The sequence below is a fragment of the Triticum aestivum genome, chromosome 7D, assembly GCF_018294505.1.
Source record: "Triticum aestivum cultivar Chinese Spring chromosome 7D, IWGSC CS RefSeq v2.1, whole genome shotgun sequence".
In the NCBI taxonomy this organism is placed as follows: Eukaryota; Viridiplantae; Streptophyta; class Magnoliopsida; order Poales; family Poaceae; genus Triticum; species Triticum aestivum.
Window position 1 is genome coordinate 415,940,706 of NC_057814.1, and position 11,029 is coordinate 415,951,734.

Here is an 11,029-nt window from a genome sequence, read left to right on the forward strand (position 1 = left end):
GCCGAGCGCATGGGTGTTTAGGCGCCCACGGCGTATGAATGCTTCTCGGAGGCGGTCGAGACTGGCGTCTTGGTGAAGTTACAAACCTACCCTGGTTTAGACCTTTGGACATCGGGCAGATAGGCTGCACGGGCCAGAGTCAGGACAGTAATTTCCTACCACCAAACATTAGTCTCGCGCGGTTTCGGGTGACCAGAGGCCTATTTGGCGCTTCGTTCAATATTTGGGAGCAGAAGCATTAACGTTTTCGGTTCTCTTGAATTGAACATTCAGGATTTTTCAAACTTCACAAATCTTTACTCTTGAAAATCCTAAAGCTACGATTATTTTGGAATGGAGGTGGTACATTTGAATATACATTGTACACGAGTATATATTAAAAAATATGCAACTTACCTCAGTTCATGCATGGTTCCAGATATAATCTCCTTGGTTGCAAAAAAAAGTTAGACATGCGTATGAATATATATAGCATGTTCAAACGTACAACAAAGATTGATGTCCCCTTTTACATTTTATTTACAAATGTCATCATCTCGGGTTCAAATAGATGAATGCACTTCCTATGAATTCGAATCTTCGAAATCCCCTTTATGTTGAATTCGACATGTATTATATTTCGTAGCTAGCAATTTGGAATGTATCCATGCAAGTAACAAATGTATAAAGTGCTTCCCACTAACAACATGGAGTGCACTAATTAATGTTTATATATGAATTGCAAAAGCATCCATTTCCTGTATTTCAATCCGCTCTCACTCTATGGATCGATAATATGAAATAAACACATGCACATGCTAGAATTCAATAGAGTATGGGTGTCTGATAGACCGATTTTCGTCCATACGCAATTTGCAAAATTCATGATCTCATCCAAAAATAATAATGCCATTTATATTTTAATTTAATGCGTAGAACCGCCTTTCACACGTAGATGCACTATGCCTCGGCCCATTCTCACAAACGCGCTATATATCTCTCTATCTACCGCATAAGTGCACACACTTTATATGCATCGGCATTTCTCTTTCACACATGCTCACAATCTCTCTTGGTGTGTCGGGGAGTCTCACGCACATGCTCTCTCGGTATCTCTCTCTCTCTCTTTCTGACTACTGTGTACCACTCTTTTCACTAATCTCAGTTGGAAAACACTATTTCTCTCACATGCATATATACACACACACGGTCTCTACTAGCCCTCTGTACGCACATATATGTGCCTACGTGTCTCCCGCACGCACATTATCTTTAGGACTCTCTCGCACACATTGCCCCCCCAGACACACCTCTCTCTTAGTAGTTAGCAGATTTGATTCCATCATATCATTCGGTAGGATATCCCTGACTGTTAGGCTAGATGGTAATACGAGGAAAAGTTTTACCCTAGTTCGGACCCTTGCAGTTGAGGAAAAAGCCTACTCCTGGTACTGTATATTAGTGATAGGGGTGTGTACAAAGTACACGTGAATACCAGGCATTGTGCATGTGTGTATACTATCGACGAACTAGCCCCAAGCTTTTATAACATACTGGGGGCCTAGGGTTACAAATCATATATAGTCGGCTTATCACCAGTGGGGATAGAGTCCTCCGCGACTCTGGTAGCTAGCTTCGTGTTGTACGCCGAGTCCTCCACATGGGTCTTCGTATAACGCGTCTCGATCCAACCTATGTGGCGCAGGATGGAACCGACCCATGAGTCCTCATGTTGACCCACCACAACTAGAAATGATGTGCCCACCACACCACACACGCAATCGGCCACTAAGAAAATAAGCATATACAATAGTACAATGTTATACATTAAAGTTAATTGCATGGTGCATCCAAAAATATTTGTTCTGCATTGTGAATGTTTATATATTCTCCTATAATATTAGTCACGGGAAAGAGAAACGAAGGGCATATCTCTCTTGTCTCCACCGGACATCCCCTCTTTCTACACCACTTTCACGTAAGCACACAAACTATCTCTTGGCCCTCTAAAAGTATGCATGCCCACGACACATTCACGCATGATGGTCACTGTATTTCAAGCTAAAGCACTATACGGTCACTAGAGTTTAGAATATGCTCATTATGGTCACCGTATACATTCTCGTGGTGATCATACGGTATCTAGCTCACGATACGTCTCCATATTTTCTTGATGACACTGACGGACTTTGCATTTGATGCGTGCTCCGTATTTTGTTGACGACACTTATAGTCATTGTATTTGAAGCGAAAGCACGATATGGTCACTGGACTTCAGAATAAGCTCATCGCGGTCACCACATACATTTTCTCGTGCTAACCAACATGTGGTTGGATGGTTAGGAGGACAGTGGTTTCTCGAGCCCACCAGGGTTAAAGTCCAGGTGCTCGCATTTATCCTGGGTTAATTTCAGTATTTTCCGGCGATGTGCGTTCAGTGGGAGGAGACGTTCCACTCGACTACGAGGCACCTATGGTGACTTCGTAAAATCTCAAGATCATATGCTGGCCCAGTCTCTCGAAGGTGCTCATAGGGGTAGGGTTTGCGTGTGTGCGCTTATAGCGGTGAGAGCTTGCGCGTATATATGAGCCCTTGCGTCTGTACCGTGTTAAAAAAATACATGTCATGATTATACGATCACTGGCTCACCTGTACAACTCCGTATTTTGTTGATGACACAATCAATTGACCAGTCAAACGTTTCACGTGGTGCAATTAGTGTTGCACCATCGGGGCGCGTAACCATGGGGCCCACCTGTCAGCCCGTATATGAAAAAATAAATAGTAGTTTGAGCCTGTACTTGTGTTAATAAAATACGGAGTAGATTTTAGGGTGATCATACGGTCCCTGGCTCACCATACAGCTCCGTAATTTGTTGATGACACGATCAATTGACCAGTCAAACGGTCCACATTCAGCAGCGCACATTACCATAGGGCCCACCCGTCAGCGTGTATATGAAGGACAGAAATGGTAATAAATTAGTGGTCGGTGGGTACTCGAAGTCGTGATACCTCTGGTTGGCAGTCACCGGCGGTAGGGGGCGCGTTGATTGGGCGGTGGGGTGGGGATCGCCGGAGAAAAAGCTCGGCGCGGGGGCGCCTAGAGGGATGGCCGGTGCGGTGGCGGACCGGCGATGAGGAGTGGTTTCGGGGCGGGCGGCGTGGCGGCGCGGGCCGGCCGCGGGGGGCCGGGGGCTGACGGTTCGGCCGGTGGTGGCTAGCGGCTCAGTGGGGTGGAGTTTGATGATAAACTGCAGGCCCTTGATTTCGTATGCAACGGCTGGAAAATCTAATGACCAGAGATGAAAAAGTCAGTCGACTGACGTGTAGCCTCACCCCGCACATACACATGCACGCACGCAAGACACGCACGCATGTAGGCGTGCAACACTGACACGTACACATAACGAACGCACGCACGCATGCAGGCGTGCAACACTGACGCGTACACATGCACTCACGAACACACGCACGTACGCACACATGCATGCAACACTGAAACGTACCCTTGCACGCCTGCATGCACACAGCACATGACACAAGACACACGCTCAACCTATACGTGCATGCACCCTTTGTTAAGGACATGGATTGTTACGGGTATTAATCAATCTTATCTGTGATAAGCAGAATATTGATGTTTGTAGCGGTCTTTATGTCTAGGTTTGTATCTCTATAGTCCCTCTCACACACACCCACGTAGGTGGGGGACGTGCACGTAGAGAAGTGGTGCACGCACGGGGCACATACTCCCATCTCTTTCCTAACCACACCCGCGCGGGTACATGGTGGAGCTCATTTCTGTACAAAAAGGCAGCCCACCTGGTAACTTGACACGTGTACTGGTTGTCCACTAGATGGAGGGAGGATCGTCCACCACGGGTGAACAAACAAATTGCGACTTGACACGTTATGTTAAATAAAAAAGAGGCAAGCCATGTGGGGCCTACCTTAGAGGCAAGGCTCTATACACTAGAGTACTTTTGATGTGTCCCGTCAACTCGCAGAATGAGGAGAAGCTTGCTTAGTACGCCGTCTCCCCCGCCCACGGGAGCGGTGGCTCGCAGGATGAGGTGAAGCTTGCTTACTACGCCTTACACCCACTCCCTCGCCCACGCGCGGTGGCTCGCAGGACGAGGAGAAAATTTTACTAGTACTCCCTCCGTTTACTCCTCGTCTGTATTACCTTGGTTAGAGAGATTATCATATTGTTTGGACTATATATGTCCTTTAGTACTCCATCCATTTACTTATACAAGGCCACTATAAAAAAAATACATTTTGCATCTATACAACGCCACAAATAGTAATCGAGACGAAAGTTACTACTCCCTCCTTTCCAGTTTATGGCTCAATTTCAAAATCTCTCCAACCAAGGTAGACGGTGAGTGGTCGAATTAATTTCGTACTCCTAGTTTGCACAAGTAATTAGTACGCTCGTTTTTCTCAAGAAGTTATGTTTACCGAGGCATTAATTAGAACGAATGCATGAATGACCACTAAATTTCCATGAACTTCTACATGCATTGGTGAGTTTTCTCTTGACACTCCTTGCATCGGGTGATCTAACGCACCTCGAAATCCAACATGTGATGGTACTACTACTAGTAGTAGAATTGAGACTTATAAAACGGAAAAACGAATGTTTTTTAGATGAGCCCTATAAACCCTAGTGGGTACGTACTCCGTAAAATCAGATTTTCCCAAAACTAAGTCGCTCAACCTTTATTTGCTTGTTTCCCTTCCTGCCTCCTTGCCTCGAACAGACTATGCCAAACTCCCCTGCCTGCCGCGCGAGAAAAGACCCGCACTCGCCTTTTTTAGTCCTGGTTTGTATCGATGGATCGCGCGAAGCAGCAAAAACCCAAGCCGTGTCTTGTACTCCTTCGTCGACGCTCGCTTTCATGAATTCTGTACTTCCTGTCGCCGACATGTGGGACATATATCAACCGGGTCGACATGTCAGGCACCAAATAACAGTGCAGAACAGCAGGGGGGACGCACCCCAGTCAAACCGCCCTAGTAGTAGTAGTAATGAGCAATGAGACGTCAAATCACATTGCCGCACCTTCCCAGACGGATGAAGCAACCATTATTTCACACTTCGGTTCGCCATCATCTCAAACCACGTAGTATTGCTTCTGCCTCAAGAGGGACACGCGCATCGCCTTGGTACATCATGACACGTGGGACCGCATGACAGGCCATGCTCCCCACCGATCGCTCGGTAAAATCACCTCATTTTTACTACTATACTTCCTCTATATCGGTTTACATGGCATGCACGTCGTTCTAGGTTGAGAATTTAACTGGCTATATATGTGATGAACAGTATATGTTTAGAAACTACATCCGCTTAATAATCCAATGATATACTTTTTGTGACATAGTAACTCAGATTTAGTTAGTCAAATGGATGACCTAGAACTACGTGCACGCCCTATAAACCGAGACGTCTAAAAAAACGAGACGGAGAGGGTAGTTCAGTACGTATCTTTTTAGATCAATATAGTCGGGATTCACCAAGGAGCAAAACCAAGTGGTAGGCTGCACCTGTCGTGTTGGCATAGCGACTCAAGCAGGGTCAGTCCGCACACGAAATGGTGACACACTTAACAGGACCCCTTTGGCCAACATGTGGCCCATCCACCGTCTTGTTCCACGTGCGATGCACCAAATTACAGTTCGGAGCAGCGTTTGGAATTGGAGGCACCCTGGTCGTAGCGCCGCAGTAGTAGAAAATGAGCGATGAGGGGTCAAATCACAAAGCCCCACCTTTCCCGCATTAAGCTGGACGGACGAAGCAACCATCATTTCACTCTAGGGCGCAAGAGCATAAAGAAAAGAGAAAACCAATGATGTGTGCGGCAGCTACCTAGGGCACCCTAGGGTAGGGGTCTCCACTACAGATCATTTTTTTTAAAGCGCCTCCACTACAAATCGGCTTCTCCCACATCCTCTTGAAGAAAACCGATGATGCGTGCGGCGGTAGGGTTTGTAGGAGTACTACTAGGGCGTGCGGGGCCACGTCGTAGTAAATGGGAGAGGGACTGAGTTCGAGTCGACGCCTTAAATATGTGTGGGCCGCTTGGTTTTCGGGGAACGAGGCAGCATTTTGGGTTCGGGGACCAGTGGAGATATAGTACGTACAAAAAATTGTGGACGTAGGTTCGACCGAAAGGCAATGATGCATGGGCCCTGCATTTTGATATACCCGGGGCCGCGTGAAATTTGCTACTCTAGTCAAAACTAGTAAGGTAAACATGCATTGAACGCATGAGATTTCGCAACCAAATTATGAATAAATACACACTATAGCATGTAAAGCTTTGAGTCATATATGCATGATGTAGATGTTCGTTTAGTTCTCATAGTTCATCTCATTCAAAATCAATTAGTTTTATAAAAATGTTAAGATTCATGGGGTTGTGCAATGTAAATCATAAAGTAAAAAACAAATAATGGCATTTCATTTAGAAAAAAATCAATTATGATACGGAAGATTCTAGAACAAAGGAGAAGTGCATGTGTTTTGAAGTTTGTGCATTATGCTTAAGTTCAACCATGGAGTCTTCTAAATTGTACATGTGGCGGATCTGGTGGAAAGTTGATGATATCCAACGGCCAGTAGTGCTCGGATTTGCCATCTCTGCACTATCGGATTAGCTTCATCCAGCGACCATCTTTCAAGTTATTCGCACACTATATAGTTCTTGTGCCATAGTTGCATGTCTTAGAAAAAAGCTACTAGTGGGTTGTACTAGCTATTTAGGAATATAAGATGTATACATGGAAGTTGTAGGGAAAGAGATGACATGGAGTATCTCAATTCCTATGAGTAGGGATTGGAAAAGAGATGTCATTCGGTTGACATCATAGGAACTTTTCTATTGAATCTAGAGATGACATGTATCTCAATTCCTATGAGGAGGGATTAGAAAAGAGATGTAATTTGGTTCATATCATAGGAACTTTTCTATTGAATATACACTAATGTTAATTTTCCTTTGAAATTATGGGAGTATAGGAATCCATTCATATGAACCAAGTGGCTCTAAAGCTATAGAAATGATATCATGTTTATTTCCTTTGAAATGTGGAGTATATGAATCTATTCCTATGAACCAATTGGCTCTAAAGGAAAAAATCCTATAAAAATCATATCATATAGAGTTCCTATGATGTTCCTCCACACCAAAGGATGGTTGAAATTGCTGCAGGTGATACGATGGTCTTTCTTTGTAGACTCCTCCCCCATCTTTATAGTTACCTCTCGAAGATGAATGAAATGATATATATACAGGGTAATCTACATGTGCAATTTGGTACACGAAAACTCGGTAAAAGTTTGCGAGGTTCGAATTTTCAATAAAGCTATATGCACTGCATTTTGGAACGGAGGGAGCATACGACAGTTGCTAACACTCACGTGGAAGATTTGTGTGTAGGAGGAGTGGCTGTTCTGTTAAATGACATGGAAAAACTGACACTGTCGGATGCCGATCTAACGGTTCTTACGACGTTCGTCAGGAAAAGGCTTGTGGCGAACGTTTATCGGATAATGATTTACGGACACATGCATTGCATTGATACGTGCCCCCTCTCTCTCACGCACACGCACCCTCCCGAGTCCTCTCGTACCCACCGTCTATCTGCAGGTAGACGTCACACACATATGTGCTCTTCACACCCTACCCTCAGAACTTCTAAAAAACAAAAGACGTCGCGCACATTTTATTTTAGCTCACACGTCACACACTTATACTATTACTCTTGTGGCGAACGTTCTTTGGGCATAGTATATTGTACTCTCACGAAGAGAAGTGCTGCATGCACGCACTAGTTCTCTCACACCCACTCGCAGGTACACGTAGGAGCGCATTTTTTTGAAGCTGGTACAACAAAATCACTCCACTACATATATAAGCAGGAGCCTTAGCGCTTGCTTTACTAGGGTTCCTCTCGTTCACTCTCTCATGCTCTCCAGATCTAAGCAAGACATAGGTGGCCACACTCTCTCTCAGCTCACGGCTGGTCACAAATCCGGCCGGACAACCTCGACCGGGGCAGGGGTGTAGGTGCATCGTTCACGCTGTCGTCGGCGGTGAGGGAGGAGACCAACGGCTGCCCGCGCATCCTGATCGGCGGCTGTGTCGTTCTCTCCGAGAGAGCGCCGGCTCCGGAGGGCCTCCGACCCCTTCTTCCTCCTTGCGGTATTGTGGCCAAGATGCGGCCTCCCGACGCCGTCTTTGCCACATGCCGACGACCCTCCGGTATACATTCCCTCGAAACCTGCCTTGCTCTACTGCCCCAGCTCCCCACTTGACTTCGTGTGGATCTTTTTCTACTTCCGTCCGCTGTTCCAAAGCCACTTAGACTTTTACTATTATTAGAGGTAAAGCTAGTTCATACAGTCGATTCTAAGAGTTGGTTCAAACAGGGAAGAAAGTGGGAAAGTTGTAGCATGAATCTAGGACTTGGTTCTAAGAGGAAACGGGGGAAAGTAGTAGATACTGGCTACCCAACCGGTCTCTTGGTTGAAAAGACGAAGAAAGCATGGTCGATGGCGAAGGGTGAGGGGAAGTGGACCTATCTCTTGGTTGAAAAAGGAAAGAATGTGACGGGTGTTGGGGGACAACGCAAATGAGAATGAGCAGGTCTAGATTTCCTGTGCTCACATAGGAAAATGTCGCCGAGGAGATAAAAAATGGGACAAATGCAGACATGCTGCCTGAGTGTTTGCCGCTCTCGGCAACCACATCTACGTCACCACTTTATGCCTCTGCTGTCCCTACGCCCATATCGCCACCGTTAATGTAAAATCACATGAAGCATTAAGCAATGCCACCTAATGTCATTATAAGTAATGGTCCAGTGCCGTCGATAAATTGAAGCAATGCCACCACCATTTTATGAAGTGCTTCCGTCTTGCTTTATTTCCCATGAATTGTGTTTTTGTAGTTACACTAAAATCTCACACCGCTAACATTGCTTCATCCCAGTGGAACTGCACAAATTTGATTGCACATTTACTGACCATGTGCTACTCTCATGACAGTAATACTAATGCTATTGTTCTGCATGTTAATCTAGTGGCAGTGTTGATGTGATGTGATGCTACTTACTTAAGGACACTTTCATACTGTCAATCTAGTGCCAATTATAACACAATAGATGCTGCTGTTAATCATACGCCACTGCAAATATCTGCATTGTTTAAATAACCGTATTTCGTATTTGCGCAAACAGGGATGTCTGTCTCCATATCGTTTCGGGATGTCTGTCTCCGTATCGTTTCTATCCGCGCAATCAAAAGCACACACCTCAGTTTTAGTAGAACTGCGCAAAATGATATGGCTATCCCTCGTTGCCGTCGTCTAACCACCCGTCTTCCAGGTATTCCTACATTGGTAGTTACTAGGTAGAATGACCAACGCAATTTAAAAGAAGCTGATTCATACGTTTTACTTCCTGATTGTAGTGCAGGGACGAGCGAAAACATCTTCATCCTAGTCCGGAATGCACTTTCTGCAGTTCATCCATGGACCGAGGACAAGCTGGCAAGGCTGCATGGAGGTTTTTGGGACAGGTGCGCGGACAAGAGGCATTGTGCACTGCTTATTTCTGCAAATAGCGGCGCTTAAATTTAGTGGAATGCACAAGACTTTCAGCTGGTCAGTAAACTGCATGGTTTAGTTCAGCATTCCAGCTGAGAACACAATTATAATTGGTTATTCTGGAATGAGAGAACCTAACCCTGGATGGTGGCAACAAGAAAAACCAGAGTGAACTCCAGGAAATTTAAGCCTGCCGGGAGGCCCTTTGCTCAGAGAAGCCTTGCTTGTTTTTTCCTAATTTGTAAACCTTCTCACAACTTTGTCTTTTGCTATTAACTAGTATATGTTTGTTATGTTCTATGAATCATTGAGATGTATAAAATTGCTTAACTTATGCTTTTCAAGTTTTTTATGAAGCCGAGTTTAATGTGAGTGTTCCACATGAACGCTGGACTAGCGTGTGAACGTTTGGAATTTACATTGTGGCCTTAGTTAACTGCATGAACCACTGTAACAAGATACTTATTTGCTTATATGTCAGACAACAGATTGTTGATTGTTAGCTGGTCGATAGCCGAGTGTTGAAGCGAGCTGAGCCAATGTGCCGTGTTTCGCACAACTGCTTACAAGTGGGGTAGCACCAACAGTGTTTACAAGTACTTATGTATACGTCAGCGCACAGTTCTCGAACGAGTACTCTATTTCATCAAAACACACTGCTCGTATGATAAAACTAGTGAGCACGCATCTATTTCGGCAACAATTACGATGATTCACGGGCACACAAAAGTAGCAGCAGTTCCCATAGACGGATTCAAACAGAGTACTAGCCCCAGAGGGCTCGATAACAGGCAAGGTTCAGATAATTAGACAGAATCCAAACTACTATTAAACACTAGCTGGGGCAAGTATTTCATGCCTATATCTAATTTGGGCTGGACACAAGACGGACCTTGCCATGAACATCATCAAGGACGTCCGGCAGCAGCTCAATCCTGTGAACCTTCATGAAGAAAACCTTGTGGCCTTGCCACTCATAAACTTGTTTGTGGAGGCATGCCACGTCATCTTCCTGCGTAAGCTTGACAAGAACAGTATGCCTCACAAACGAAGGAGTAGCTTTGAACTTCTTGTGCTTCAGTACACCCTGGACAACACGCCTGACAACAGTGAGGCTGGAATACAACTCTTCATTGGTATAAGCGCAAATGGCTTCCAGGATCCAACAGCCTAAAAACTTTGTTTTCCAAGTGCATATATTCAGGTCATCCGCCTCATAGCGAGTGACATGTACAACCACACAATCCTTGTCTGCATCAGGAATCTAATTGAAACAGAAACAAATTCTGAATTACTTTCCAGCATAAGAAACACAAGTTATTTAAACCACTATGTATAGCATGGCATCGAAGCTAATAAAATTTTGCATTATTCATCACCACATACTTAGATGAAAAACCACAATCGAGATCGGCAAAGAAGAAAATCA